The sequence below is a fragment of the Sorex araneus genome, chromosome X (assembly GCF_027595985.1).
Source record: "Sorex araneus isolate mSorAra2 chromosome X, mSorAra2.pri, whole genome shotgun sequence".
Classification (NCBI taxonomy): domain Eukaryota; kingdom Metazoa; phylum Chordata; class Mammalia; order Eulipotyphla; family Soricidae; genus Sorex; species Sorex araneus.
Window position 1 is genome coordinate 180,900,435 of NC_073313.1, and position 13,468 is coordinate 180,913,902.

A 13,468-nucleotide genomic window follows, 5' to 3' on the forward strand; every position below is an offset into this window, starting at 1 on the left:
AGAAGTTAAATTGTTGGTCAGAGGCCATGCACACAGATCGTGGGCGGAGTTTCCGTCAGCTAATGTGGCAGAGAGTGTGTCCCCTCCTGGCAGGTCCATCTTTCCATTTTGGGGATGGAGGATAGGACTTGATTTTCCATGGCTCTTGGAAGAAAACGAATTCCTGTTACTTACTTTGTTTTGTTTTGCTTTTTGGGTCACACCTGGTGATGCTCAGGGGTTACTGCTGGCTCACACCTGGTGATGCTCAGGGGTTACTGCTGGCTCACACCTGGTGATGCTCAGGGGTTACTGCTGGCTCTGCACTCAGGAATCACTGGTGGTGCTCAGGCAACCATATGGAATGCTGGGAATCAAACTCGGGTCGGCTGCCTGCAAGGCAAAAGCCTGACCCGCTTTGCTCTAGCCCCCCTTGACTTACTTTGATCAATGAAATGTGAGGGGAAGCAATAGACGTCACCTCAGAGGAACAGCTTTTCAAGCCTCTGTGCCATTCACAAGCGTCACAGGGTTCTCTACCCTCCTCCCACAGTCAAGTCTTGGAGGATCAGTGATGAACAGAGTCTCTGCCAACCCCAAGGCACCTGTGTCCCAAGTGAGAACAAATCGGTCTCAAAGCACTGAGATGTGTATGCTATTTGTAGTCACGTTTATCCTAATTCAGCTTGACAAATACAGCTAAGATGCTTCTTCGACAGAAAAATAAATTCCACCAGAAAATGGCATGACAATGAGGGTATTTACCATCTTTTATTATAAAAAATCTGTAAATAGATTAACTTCATGTAAGGACAGTATTGAGGCTCAACAGCATCCCCAAGGAGCCAGAGGCTATTCACAGCCCTCCTCTGGAACACTTTAATTTCTCCACTCAAGGGGCACAAAGTGTCAGCAAATACAGGCATCACATCCGCCCACAGTACAGGGCAGAGGTCAGAGAGAGGATTTCCCTTTTTAAGAATGAGCAAAACCTTTTCAAAAATCCCCTTCTCTCTCCCCAAGGGGTATTGCCCTCAAGTTGTTTTGGCCACAGCTGTGTCACATGTCCACAGAAAGGGGCAAAGAACCAACACTGATTTGCCAGACTGATCAAGGTCCTTTGCAGGAATCGGATGGATGAGGGACCCATTTTCCAGGTGGAAGTTCATTTTGCCAGGAAGGATCTTGTCTGATTCCAGATCTTAGTGGGAAAAGCTCTCTGGCTTCACCATCGAGTGTGTTTGCTGTGGGTTTGTTTCTCGCCAATGGCCTTTTACATGTTAAGGTATAATCTTCCTACCCAAAATTTGTGTATATGAAACCTTCCTTGTGAAGATGAATCTCACTTGACCATTATTTCTTTTAGGACAAAACACATACAATTTAAGGTAATGATACTAAGTAAAACAAACAAACAAGGAAGTGAAAGATAGTTATCGAATGGCACATGTGAAATATGAATCACCAAGCAAACTAACTGGCAAAAACAAGACTAAGTCTGAGAGTCAGTGAAAATTAAGGTTTTGACCAGAGGCGATGGGGAGGGGGGGCATGAGAAGAAGCAGAGGGGTCTTTTCAGTGTTGGGGTGGCCTGGAACATGCATGGTGGGGGTGGTGACAACCCCCATCCCCACACACAGAGGGGTGAAGCTGAGCCCTGAAAATTTTATAGGATGTAAGCCAGTAATAGTGATGTCGGTGGGCCCCATGGGTGACTTACGTGAAGTGGGGAGGAGAAAGACGGTCACTTTCTCCCCAACCGCCTCTACCACCCGGGACCCAGAGTTACTGGGTTCTTGTCTCGTTCGTGGAAAAGAATTTCAGGAGTAGACAAGCAGTGAAGTAGCAGATTTTATTTAGAAGGTCTTAGGGAAGGAGGAAGGGATAAGTGGAAAAGAAAAACCAGTAGGAGTAACGCGCTCAAGGGAGAACGCGAGCTTCTCCAAGGGTGGAGGAAGCTCTACACACATTCTAGCACTGGACACGAAAGCATGAAAGTACACATCTCAAGGGGGGAGATGCGGGCGACACATGTGCTCGGGCACCACATGTGCTCGGCCACATGGCACAAGCAGCACATGGGTTGAGGCAGCATATGCGCGCCCTTCCTTTGTTCAAGGTGTCTTTTATAGGGTTTCTTCAACCTGCCCCCACCCACATGGGGTTTCTTTCCAGGTAAAAGTTTGTTGCTAAGGTTACCAGGGAGGTTGGGAGTGGTGATGGCCTTCTTTGGGGAACCTCCTGGGGAGGGGTCCATTATCCTCAGGGTCTGCTGATGGTTTCTTCCGGGCCTTTTGTTTTCTTGAATCTGCACATCTTAAGAGTCTCCTTCCCAGAGACTCTGTTAAATCTCAATTTTCATTGCCAAGGGCCTTTTCCTATCTACCTGCCTACATCAATAGCACTGCACTATAGCACTGTCATCCTACTGTTCATCGATTTCCTCAAGCCGGCACCAGTAACGTCTCCATTATGAGACTTGCTGTTACTGTTTTTGGCATTTCGAATACGCCACAGGTAGCTTGCCAGACTGTGCTGTGGGGGTGGGTACTCTCGATAGCTTGCCAGGCTCTCTAAGAGGGATGGAGGAATCAAACCCGGGTTGGCTGCGTGTACAGCAAACGCCCTACCCGCTGTGCTATTGCTCCAGTCAATAATAAGTCAATTAAAAAAGAAAAAAAGTGTAAAGAATTTAAATAAACATCTGAATTTATTTAAAAAACATTTTTTAAATTCTTTTTTAAAAAGAAAGGGAAGGGGACATGCTTGCAAAGTCGCTGACAAGGTGCAAAGTTGCTGACAAGAGATCAGACACCTTTATTTCCTGACCCAAACTTTCTTGCCTACAGAAAACCCTGCGAGCATTCAGCCCTGCTGCTTTGCAAATCTACCCAGAAAAAAGCAGAGATTTCCCCCCACTTGCCTGCAGAGCCCCACCCACAGGGAAGAGCTGTGCTTTTTGCATGCCCCTCAAGCAAATATGGTCACGTGAGTGCAGAGTGAGCCTCCGGTCGGTCGGGTCCACCACCCCGGCACAGTTGGCGCCGCAGGGGAGCCCTAGCAGGCGAATGAATGCGCTCGCATCTGCTCTCTGAGATCTTGGTGCGAGAGACCCAGGATCCTGGAACTTGGTTTCCCAGCACAATTGCCATGGCTTCACCTGCTCCTGTTCGCACAACAGCCACTTGCTGATGGATTCATTAACGTCTTGTTTGCTACACTCACTTTGGGAAAGGAGTTGACAGCTGAAATTATAACTAGATTTAAGAGGAGAATGACAGACCTACACTGGAATGTATTCAGGGAAAGTGGGTGTTTGGGGACACCAGGAACACTCATAAAACATGCTATCAGAAAAAACATCCCCATCACCTTATCATCACCATTTCTCCAAGACCTTCAAGCAGAGGGAGATTTTTGTCTCGCAAGAGCCAGGGGGCTGATGATGTTGATGCAATAATTCTGACCTCCTAAGGCCCAGGGCACACACCAGGGAGTTTCTTATCTCTGAATAGTTTTCCCTGCAGTAGAAAATGCTTTAGGAAAAAAAAGAGGGAAAATTGTCCTATTGCGGGATTAACTGTATTTATGTATATTATGTGTGCACATGTGAGTGGGTATGAGTATGTGTGGGCACAGGTCTATGGGTATCACATGCTTGTATGTGTGAATAGTACATATGTGTGCTATGCATATTGCTTTGCGTGTGGCGTGTATGGGTGGGAATTGTGTGGATGGGAGTGATGTGTGCGTCTCTGTGTGTGCAGAGCTTTCTGCATGGCTGGCGTGGGAGGAAGGAGCAGGGAGGAGTTGTGAAACCTTACTAGTTTTTCACCACTTGGATAAGGTAAGATTGCAGGTTCTTTCACCCTTGGAATTCCCCAAATATATTGATTTGTGGGATGTTCCCGCAAATCCCAGCAGCACAGGAAAGACCCCTGGCCAGCTCCTAGAAGAACTGTGCTCTGTGCTGTCTGATGCTGTGGGGGGCTTCACAGTTACCACTGAGCTGCATTTCTGCAGGGAGGTCCAAAGAGTGATGGGGGAAACCTGCAGAGACAGCGCTTGGCTGTGATAGAAGCTTGAGGTTGGTTCAGAGTGTGTGTGTGTGTGTGTGGGGGGGGGGGGTGATGGCTGGACGCCTGCCACATCCCAGAGGGTTCAAGACGTCTCATTGCTGTGCCTGGAGTGGAGCATTTCTGTGCATCCTGTAGGGGGCACTGTCACGTCCTGGCAGATCCTTGAATTTGTGTCCTGCTGGGGCCTGACTGGGCTGGTACTGCAGTTGAGGGGAACATTTATTATTCTTTCACTGGCTAACCCAGTACAATCACTGGGCACTACCAGGCCTGGGGCATTGGGCAGGGGGTTTTGTAGACAGAAGAACAGTCTTGCTCTCCGGGGCTGTCTAGTTCGGGAGACATAAGATCTATATAATAAATAAACTGCCAAGACAGTTAGAGACTATAAGAGCTGGGGATGAAATGAACCAAGGTGATACTTTGAAGACTGGTTGAAACCACTTTAGAGAAGGAGGGAGACCTCAGAATTGAGAAAAAGCCAGTTGTCTGCAGAACTGAGACAGAATGTGGGGAGAGGGAGAGGGGAGGAGCAGGAGAAGCTGATCTGAAACTTCCTTGCCAATTACCAGCAAAATCCACAGGTCTTTTTTTTTTAACTTTCTTTTAAAAATAAAAATTTTAGTCAGGCACTGTGATTTACAAAATAGTCAAGAGTAAAATTTCAAGCCAGCGATGTTTCACCTCTAATCCCATGACTAATGTTAGCATCCCCCCACCAATGTCCCTGTGTTCCCTCCCTCCTCCCACCTGCCACCCAGCCTCCAGCTCACTAACACCCACCATCCCTCCACCACTGAATATTTCCTACCACCAATGTCCTCAGTTTCCCTCCTGCTACCTACCTCATCCCCAACCCACCTATCTCTATGGCAGAGACTAATATTCTTTCTTTCTCTCTCTCCCTCCCTCCCTCCCTCTCTCTCTCTCTCTCTCTCTCTCCCTCTCTCTCTCTCTCTCTCTCTCTCTCTCTCTCTCTCTCTCTCTCTCTCTCTCCTTCCAGGCATTGTGGTTTTCAATACAGGTACTGAAAGGTTGTCAGGTATATCACTTTATCTCCTTTCAACACTCAGTTCTTGTCCAGAGTGATCATTTCCCGCTATCGTTGTCATAGTGGTCCCTTCTCTGTTAACAGGTCTGTTTTTAAGTTTCGCTATTGTAGTTTGGGCCCCAAGCTTGCAGTTGTGTTGGCTCTATGATTAATATAGACAGTTAGCCTCTACACCACTGGTGCGTTCAAGACCCCTGACTTTGGTCACTATGTTGCCCACAAACTTCCTCTTCCTACTCTCCCATTCATTACTCTCCTTCCCTGGCTTTTCTATCTCTGTATAGTTGGGCTGAGGGTTTGCCCACCCATGATATTTGACTTTCCCTTGTCATATTTCTATTGCCACAGATGAATTAGATCATCTGGTATTCATGGTTTTCTCTCCTGACTTACTTCACATAATATGATATTTTCCAATTCCATTGCAGTGAATTTCATGACGAAATCCTTAATTCTCCCCATGTTAGTTGCCAGAAGAGTCTCATCTCCAAGATCCCAAATTACATTCCTATTAGTTCCTAGCATCCTATCCTCACCCACTTTATACTGGTGGAGTCTACAGATTCTTGAGTCTCCTACTAAGATAAATAAAGTAACTTACTATCCTGGGCCAGATTGTAAACTATAAGGAGGTGATGTGGAAGGGTCTTAGAGGAAGTGGGGACAGTCCAGTGAGGATCTGTAGGTGCTCCTATAGGTAGGGGATTGAGAGGAAATTTTAATCTTAGAACACAAGGTGTCCATGGAAGGTTTTGGAGAAGGATGACCTGGCATGACTGATCTAGTGATTGAGTCCTCTGATTAATTCCCAAAGTTTGTCTTCCCAAACTCCTTGTGATTCCCCATTGTCCCAGTCAGTGACTTCATTTACCTGTCTAGACAAGTCCAGGTGACCGCAGAGTTGTCAACGCCCCTCTCTCCTTCATGGAAAGAGAGAGAAAATCTGTTAACCTCCCCAGGAACAACTGTGGTTTCTGGAACTGCTCCAAGGAGGAAGGAAGGAGATCAACATAGAAGGCAAAGGTCCTTGACATTTGTTCAAGTTCTGTTGTGAGAACTGGATGGCTAAAGAGGACCTACCCAATGCTACCCAACCCCTTTGCTTACAAAACGGACATGCTGACGGTTGAGTTACTTCTTGAAAACCAAGATTTCAAATCAAGATCTGTGACAAAAGTGAGACTCATGCTGAATATTGAATTGATGGGAGGGATGAGTTGAAGGGGCAGTGGAGATCAATCTACTCCCCTTGACACTTGAGGCATGCTCTCTCTCTCTCTGTCTCTCCGTCTCTCTGTCTCTCTGTCTCTGTCTCTGTCTCTCTCTCTCTGCTCTAGGCCTTAGTTCTACCAGTATAGCAAGACAAATCTTTCTGTAGTTCACCCTGGCAGCTCTGAAGGTGGGTCATTTAAAATGGTTTTGGTCACAAATTAAAAAATTCCCCACTAGCAGTAGTTCAAAAACAATTAGCATATTGTTATCTCAGTAACAGGAATCCAGCGAGCCAAGCTGTTCAATCAGTAGTCCCACGATGATGGGTCTGTGGATGTTTCTCTGTGATTGTCTTCACTTCCCCTCATGATCACAAGACAACTGCTGACGCTTTAAGCACCGTATCTGTTCATCCTTCCCTTCAACAATACTTAGTAAGGGCTGCTAGTCGGGGGGTGAGGGGGTTGCCGGGGGGCAAGTATCTGGGTGTTGCAGTACAACAATGAATAAGACTGATGGAAGAAGAGCGTGTGGGAGGTGAGTTCAAGAGAAAAGGGATGCCCCGGGTCCTGAAATACCATGAGAGCATGAAAAAGCACCAAGGAAGGCTTCTCCTAATAGAGCACTTTTGTTTACTTGAGAGAAAAGGAAGCCCAGTAATGTAGCACCAACTCTAGAGACCCTTCCTTGTATTTTATTGGCTAGAACTAGGTCACATGATCTCCGACCAATCACTGTCAGGCTTCATTCTCAGGGTCTGAGACTACTTTTTCCCAGGCATGGAAGGACAGCATATACAAGGACCCTGAGGTAGGTTAGGTGTGCTGGCCCAACATTGGAAAAACAGTGTTTGTTGGGGATCTGGCCAAGAGTATCGGACATATTGAAGATTCCCACTCAGATTATTTGCTCTTGACATCAGTGACAGAGTCTGGTTCCATATTCGAACACCTTCATCATGCTATAAACCTGTGTAGCAAGGCAATCGGAAGCAGTGGGTTTTATCTATGCTTTGGGAACAAAAAAAAAGGGAAGAAGGAAATTTGAAAAAATGTGGCCATGTTCCAGACACTTTAATGTTTAGTGAAGAGGACACATGAAAAACGAACAGAAGCTCATACCCCACACACAAGCTTCTTCTAAGCTGAAGGCAGTGAGATTGCTCGTGTGTGTGTGTGTGTGTGTGTGTGTGTGTGTGTGTGTGTGTACAAGGGGGTGGGGGACTGAGGTGGGGGGTGCACACAGCCAACTGAAGGGCACCAAGCCTTTTCCTGATTCATGCTGCATTGGCTCTGGCAAGCTACACATGTTCTCACAATCTCTATAATTGGGGCACTTGGCCCATTAGGAATTTGGATAGACCAAAGTCTAAGTCTTCAGCACTGTTCAGAAAAAGCAAACACAAGCAAAACAGGATTTGACTTCTGCGCAGTTAATTTAACTCAGCTATGAATATAAATCAGCTACTTGAGTTCCGATCCACTCAGTCTTATCCGAGCCTGGTGCTGAATGGTAAAGACTGGGCTGCTGCTGGCAAAGAGAAATCATGACAAGCAAAACGAAATGCTTCCTTCAATTCAGTTCCTGGACTAAGGAAGGACACTGCTCTTTTCTTTAAAATTTTTTTTCATTTTATTTTATTGTTACAAAGTTGTTCACAGTAATTCATTACATTTAACATTCAAACACCAATCCCACCACCATGCACCGTCCCACCACCATAAGAGGAAAGTGTGTGAAGATTACTGTATTTCGTCCTGGGGCTATTAGGTCCTTGGATAAGACATTACAAACATGTATGTTGAACCCAAATAAATGTGTGCTACTTTTCGTATATCAGTGAGAAAAAGTATGAGAAACACGACTGCGCGCTCCAGGAATTCTGAAATTTAGAATAAGATTAGAGAGCAGATTCATGGATAAGGGTAAGGCCTATGTCAGTCTCTTCCAGGAGTTTTATTTCAGAGTCTCTAGATCTTGGCAGTTGATGAGATTACATGGCACTGAGGGCAGTTTGTGGGTGTGACGGCCAAGCTACTGGAAAACTGAGGACCTGGGGGAATGAGGCCCAGTCCCACTCTGAGTGAGCTTGGAGACCTCAGCCATGGCACCTGCATACCTGGGTTATTATGCAGATCCTCTCTTGGGTGAGGCTTGTCCTAGCTTGACACTGCTCTCTTTGAGGTTCTGCTCAGCTACGTTTCAGAAGATCTCCACTGAGTATCTGTGCCTGCTTACTTGGAGGAAGAAAGTTAACTTGTCTTAAGTTTTGAGAGACCCAGCAGAAGTTTTTGGTGAATGATACTGTTCTAAGTCATGACAGAACTGGGTTCTGGAGTATGTGAGCTAGCACTGGAGCAGAGTGAAGAGAAAAGGATTATTCCATTTCCTGACTACATGGTGAGATTTTCCTAAAAATAAACTAAATTTACTAGATGGTGTTGTGGTGGTGAGGTAATGAAAGTGCAATTACAGTCATATTCCTAGTATTGACTGGGGGGTACCCACGTCACAGTTGGGTCTGCTTAAGGGCAGCTCAGAGGAACATGAAGGGCACATTAAACTTCATTTTTGTTTCTGAAATTTGTCTAATCCTAGTTCACTGAGCTAAAATATACATCTCCAGAGGCATCAGGGCATAAGAATCATGTTTCTTTTTTTTTTTTTTTTTGCTTTTTGGGTCACACCTAGCAATGCACAGGGGTTACTCCTGACTCATGCATTCAGGAAATACTCCTGGAAGTGCTTGGGGGACAATATGGGATGCTGAAAATCAAACCCAGGTTGGCTGCATGCAAGGCAAACGCCCTACCTGCTGTGCCAGATCCAGAAAATGTATTTGAGACAGGAAAAGAGACAAAGGGAAAAGGGAGGAAAAAAAGGAATAAAAGTTAAAAAGAAGGGGGAAATAGAGAAAAAAGAGGAGGAAATAAAGAGAAAAAAGAGAAAGAAAAGGAAAATAGTTGAATGGAAATACAGGCTAGATTTGAGTTGAATAATGTCCTCAAGGAAATTACAGTTAAACTTAACATTACAGTGTCTGGACTCTGTAATCAAATAGTACCTACCACTGACAAGCACACATATTTTTCCAGCAAACTAATACATCTTTAAGGAGGTTGTTATGCAATGCCCTGGCATACCTTTGAAGGGCATACTATACTTTCTTTTTGTTTATGAAATGTTGATAATTTTTCTTAGCAAAAATATTGACTAACATGCTTATCAATTCTGAGATGAGACCAGGACCCAGGAAACCTGGGTATCTGTCCTCCTACCCAGGTTTCTGTGACTGTGACATGTCACATTGCCTCCTAAATCGCAGACCCTTTTTTAATGAAGTGGTTGAACTGGGTAGGATCTAGGATACTGTTCAGTCCTAATATTTTCTGAGTCAAAATTGATTTTAAAACAATTTCCCTTTGAATGCCCTGCTACAGAGGCAGGGTGGGGTGGTGGGGGTGGTGGGAGGGATACTGAGAACATTGGTGGAGGAGAATGGGCACTGGTGGAGGGATGGGTAAACGATCACTGTATGACTGAAATGCAAACATGACAAGAGTTCATAAGTTTGTAACTGAACCTTACGGTGATTCACTAATAAAAAATTTTTAAAAATAAAAACAAACAAAAAATGATATATATAAAAAAATCCCCTTGTCTATACTGAGAAACCCATAGAGAAATGTGATCTGTAAATTGTTATGAGGAAGTCAGCATGGGGGCGGGGAGGGAGGAAAGGCATGTCTGACAAAACTAAAAGCAAAGACAATGTACTAAAAATAAAAATCTCCCCTCCTCCTCAACTCTGCTCCTCATCAGTGCTCTGTGATGTTTCAAAGAATCAGGAGATGCCAATCACAACACTATAACAAATTAATATTAAAGTCTCATGATCTAACCAATAGTTTATTTCTTGCTCAAGGATTACTGGTAAAAAAAAACCTTTCCTCCATGTGATCATTTGAGCAATTCATACTTTTCTATTTATAATGCAGCTCTGGGCTGCAGTGATAGTGCAGCGGGTAGGGCGTTCGCCTTGCTAGCGGCCGACCGGGGTTTCATTCCTCTGCTCCTCTCAGAGAGCCTGGCAAGCTACTGAGAGTATCTCGCCCTCATGGCAGAGCCTGGCAAGCTACCCGTGGCATATTCAATATGCTAAAAACAGTAACAAGCCTCACAATGGAGATGTTACTGGTGCCCGCTTGAGCAAATCTATGAGCAACAGGATGACAGTGACAGTGACAGTGAATACAGCTCTACTCTCTACCTGTGGCTTTCCAAGTCACTTTACTGGAGCAAGGGAGAGGACAAAACACAGAACAGCTTTTTTTAAAAAAAAATTTTTATTTTATTGAATCACCATGAAAAAAGTTACAAAGCTTTCAGGTTTAAGTCTCAGTTATATAATGATCAAATCCCTTCACCAGTGCACATGTTCCACCACCAAGAACCCTGATATACACCTCCTCTCACACCACCCCCCACCTGAGTAGTTAGTGATCTTCACTTTACTCTCTATATACTTTGAGTACATTCAATATTTCAACAGAGGACTCACTATTATTATTTAGAATTTCCCCCCAACAATCAAACCTGCAGAAAAGTCATCATTTGATCATTTGTTTTCCATTGTTGAGAGTGAAGAACATATGAGCTTGTGCGGCTGCAACAGCGGCCGCACAGTTTTGAATTTCTGATATTTTAGTAATTAAGTCCAGAGAGATTTCTGCCAGAAGTCACTGAAAGACAAAGCTGAAAGAGAAAAACCTTTCCCCTCCCTGGGCAGCCAGGGGTTAGAGCTCAGTTCACAGCTAGATGCATTTCTGTAAGAAGCCACTGGGTGCCAAAAGTGATTAGTAGCCCTCCAGGATCATAGCCTTTAAGGAGCAGAGGAACCATTTTGTGTGTGTGGCCGCTGCGGAAAAACACAGAACAGCTTTTAATCACCTATAAGTCATGATCATTTATGGGCATTAGCTGGAATTAGTGTCATGGTGTCAACTAAATAAGGGGACCTGAGAAATAAATCTGCCAGGAAGAAGGAAAAATCAGGTTTTAGTGAGTCCTTATCTGAAAAGGATCCAACTTTTAGAATGAGGTTTTGCCTGTTCTGAGGTCCTACACACTGTCTCTGATGCTCTCACACCCTTTGAACAAGGAATAGTAAGTCAGACTATTGATTGCTCTTATCCAGTCATTTGTCACCATCAGAAGTCTCCAAGCTTGGGACTATATTGACATGCTCAAGGACAGAGGTTTGATTCATCTTGACTTATCAAATCACTGTGGCAAGCACTCTGGGTCCCCTGGAGTTCAGAGAAAGTTCTTGATTTCACAATCATTAATGACCTGAAGTTTCTGTCCAGACTATTGCCAAAGCCTGTTGCCCAGTGTTCTAGAGCAGAGAAAGTTCTTTTTAAAAGGGAAATGCCTGGCACTGATGCCTTTGCATCATCCTTTGCTGTTCCTTCTCCATGACTTTGCTTGTTTCAGAGCCTGGATACCTATTTTGCTAAAAAGATGACAAGTTCCTTAAGGGCCCAGGTGACATAGTGCTGAAGCACCCACCTTTTAGGCATAAGGCTGTGAGTTCACCAACAAACACCAACCTGCATACAGATTGTAATCTGGTGGCACTGCCATTTGTGGTCCTCAGCACCACAATAAAAAGTGTGTGATCTGCAACCACGTATGTGTGTCAAGCTCTGCAACTAAGTATGTGGATACCACAATCACGTGTGTGTACAACTACTCCAACAAAGAGTTAAAATAACACAACCAAGTGTGAGATGGCTAGGATGTCATCACAACACCACCACCGAAGGGCTAAAAGGAAACCTGAAGTGACATTCAAAATTTTTTTGAGTTCCTTGGTTAGGATGGCTTGCTGTGTTGTTAAATTTTCTGTGCCAACTATTCTAGCCTAAGCAAATAAAGCTTTGAGGATGGTTATGAGATAGGTAAGCAGACAGCGAAGTGGGTTGACAGACAAACAGGTAGGAAGGGGGCCCCCCCATGATAATGAGTCTTGGTAAATAAGATATGACATGAAAGGAGTCATTCTGTCTAGCCTACTTACAGTGAATGCTGACTAACTCGTGTCCTTGTGGACAACATGTAAGAATAGCACGCCAAACCGCCAGAGTTTGTTCCAAATCTTAATGTGTTCCAAATCTTTTGTTTAGCAGTTCTTTATTGATCAACTCATGTAGGTACGTTGCTCCAGTCTGGAGCAGCCCCAGGAACAGGAAACTCCATGTCCAGAACAACCAAACCACCCTAAAGGCTGCTTTGCTTCTCATCAGTCTCACCACTCAAGTGCTTGGCCACTTGCAACTACCCTTGCTGTTTCGATCCTCGCAGTCTCTGCTTCGCTGCCTCTCCGCTGCTCTACTGTTTAGGCCGCCTCCTGTGCTGTCTGCTGATTGTTTCTCACTGGTCTCTGATTACCAATCTCTACTGTTCTTTTCTTCCTTTCCATAAACATCAGATTTGCATGTAACTTAAACTTCAGTTTGTGTTTATAAATATTACCAATCCCTGCCCTTGGCTATTTCTATGATCTGATCAGTTACAACCCATGTAAGTGAGATTTAAAATAACCCAATAGGATCATCTTGATTATCTGTCCTCCCCCTCTGGAGATGATTCCCAGGAACTGAGGCTGGTAAGACTCTGAATGACATCAGCACCAACATAAAGAAGGCTGGACCTCCTCAGGAGAGCAAATGCTGTAGGCCTAGATCACTGAAGGCCTAGATCAAAGAAGACCACCTGAAGTTCCAAGTTTTTTTCCCTTGCAGCATCCTGACCTTGGACTCTTATTTGTATAGTAAGCTCCCAGGCCAGAACAGCTTGGAAAAAGGTCTAAAAGTCAGCACAGCATTGCCAAAGCAAGGTAAGATTGCCACTTGCTCCACTGCGAGCAATGAATCACGTGATGGACTGTTTCTGGGACTCCCCGACCCCCACCCTGCTCTGGGTGTGCAATGTCCTGGGTAACTCTGGTGGAAGGAAGTTGACACTAGAAGTGGGATTGATGTTGAAATACTATATGCCTAAAACTTAATTATTTATAACTTTGTGAATCATGGTTCTTTAATTAAATAAAAGATATTTAAAAGGCTTTTTAAAAAGAAAATAA

The 13,468-nt window shown here is 44.6% G+C and overlaps 1 protein-coding gene across 2 annotated transcripts in view; it reads left to right on the plus strand.

The window, feature by feature from the left end:
• Positions 1-13,468, plus strand: part of MARCO (macrophage receptor with collagenous structure) — a 137,416-nt gene that overhangs the window by 55,699 nt on the left and 68,249 nt on the right. The gene's annotated exons all lie outside the window — the stretch shown is intronic.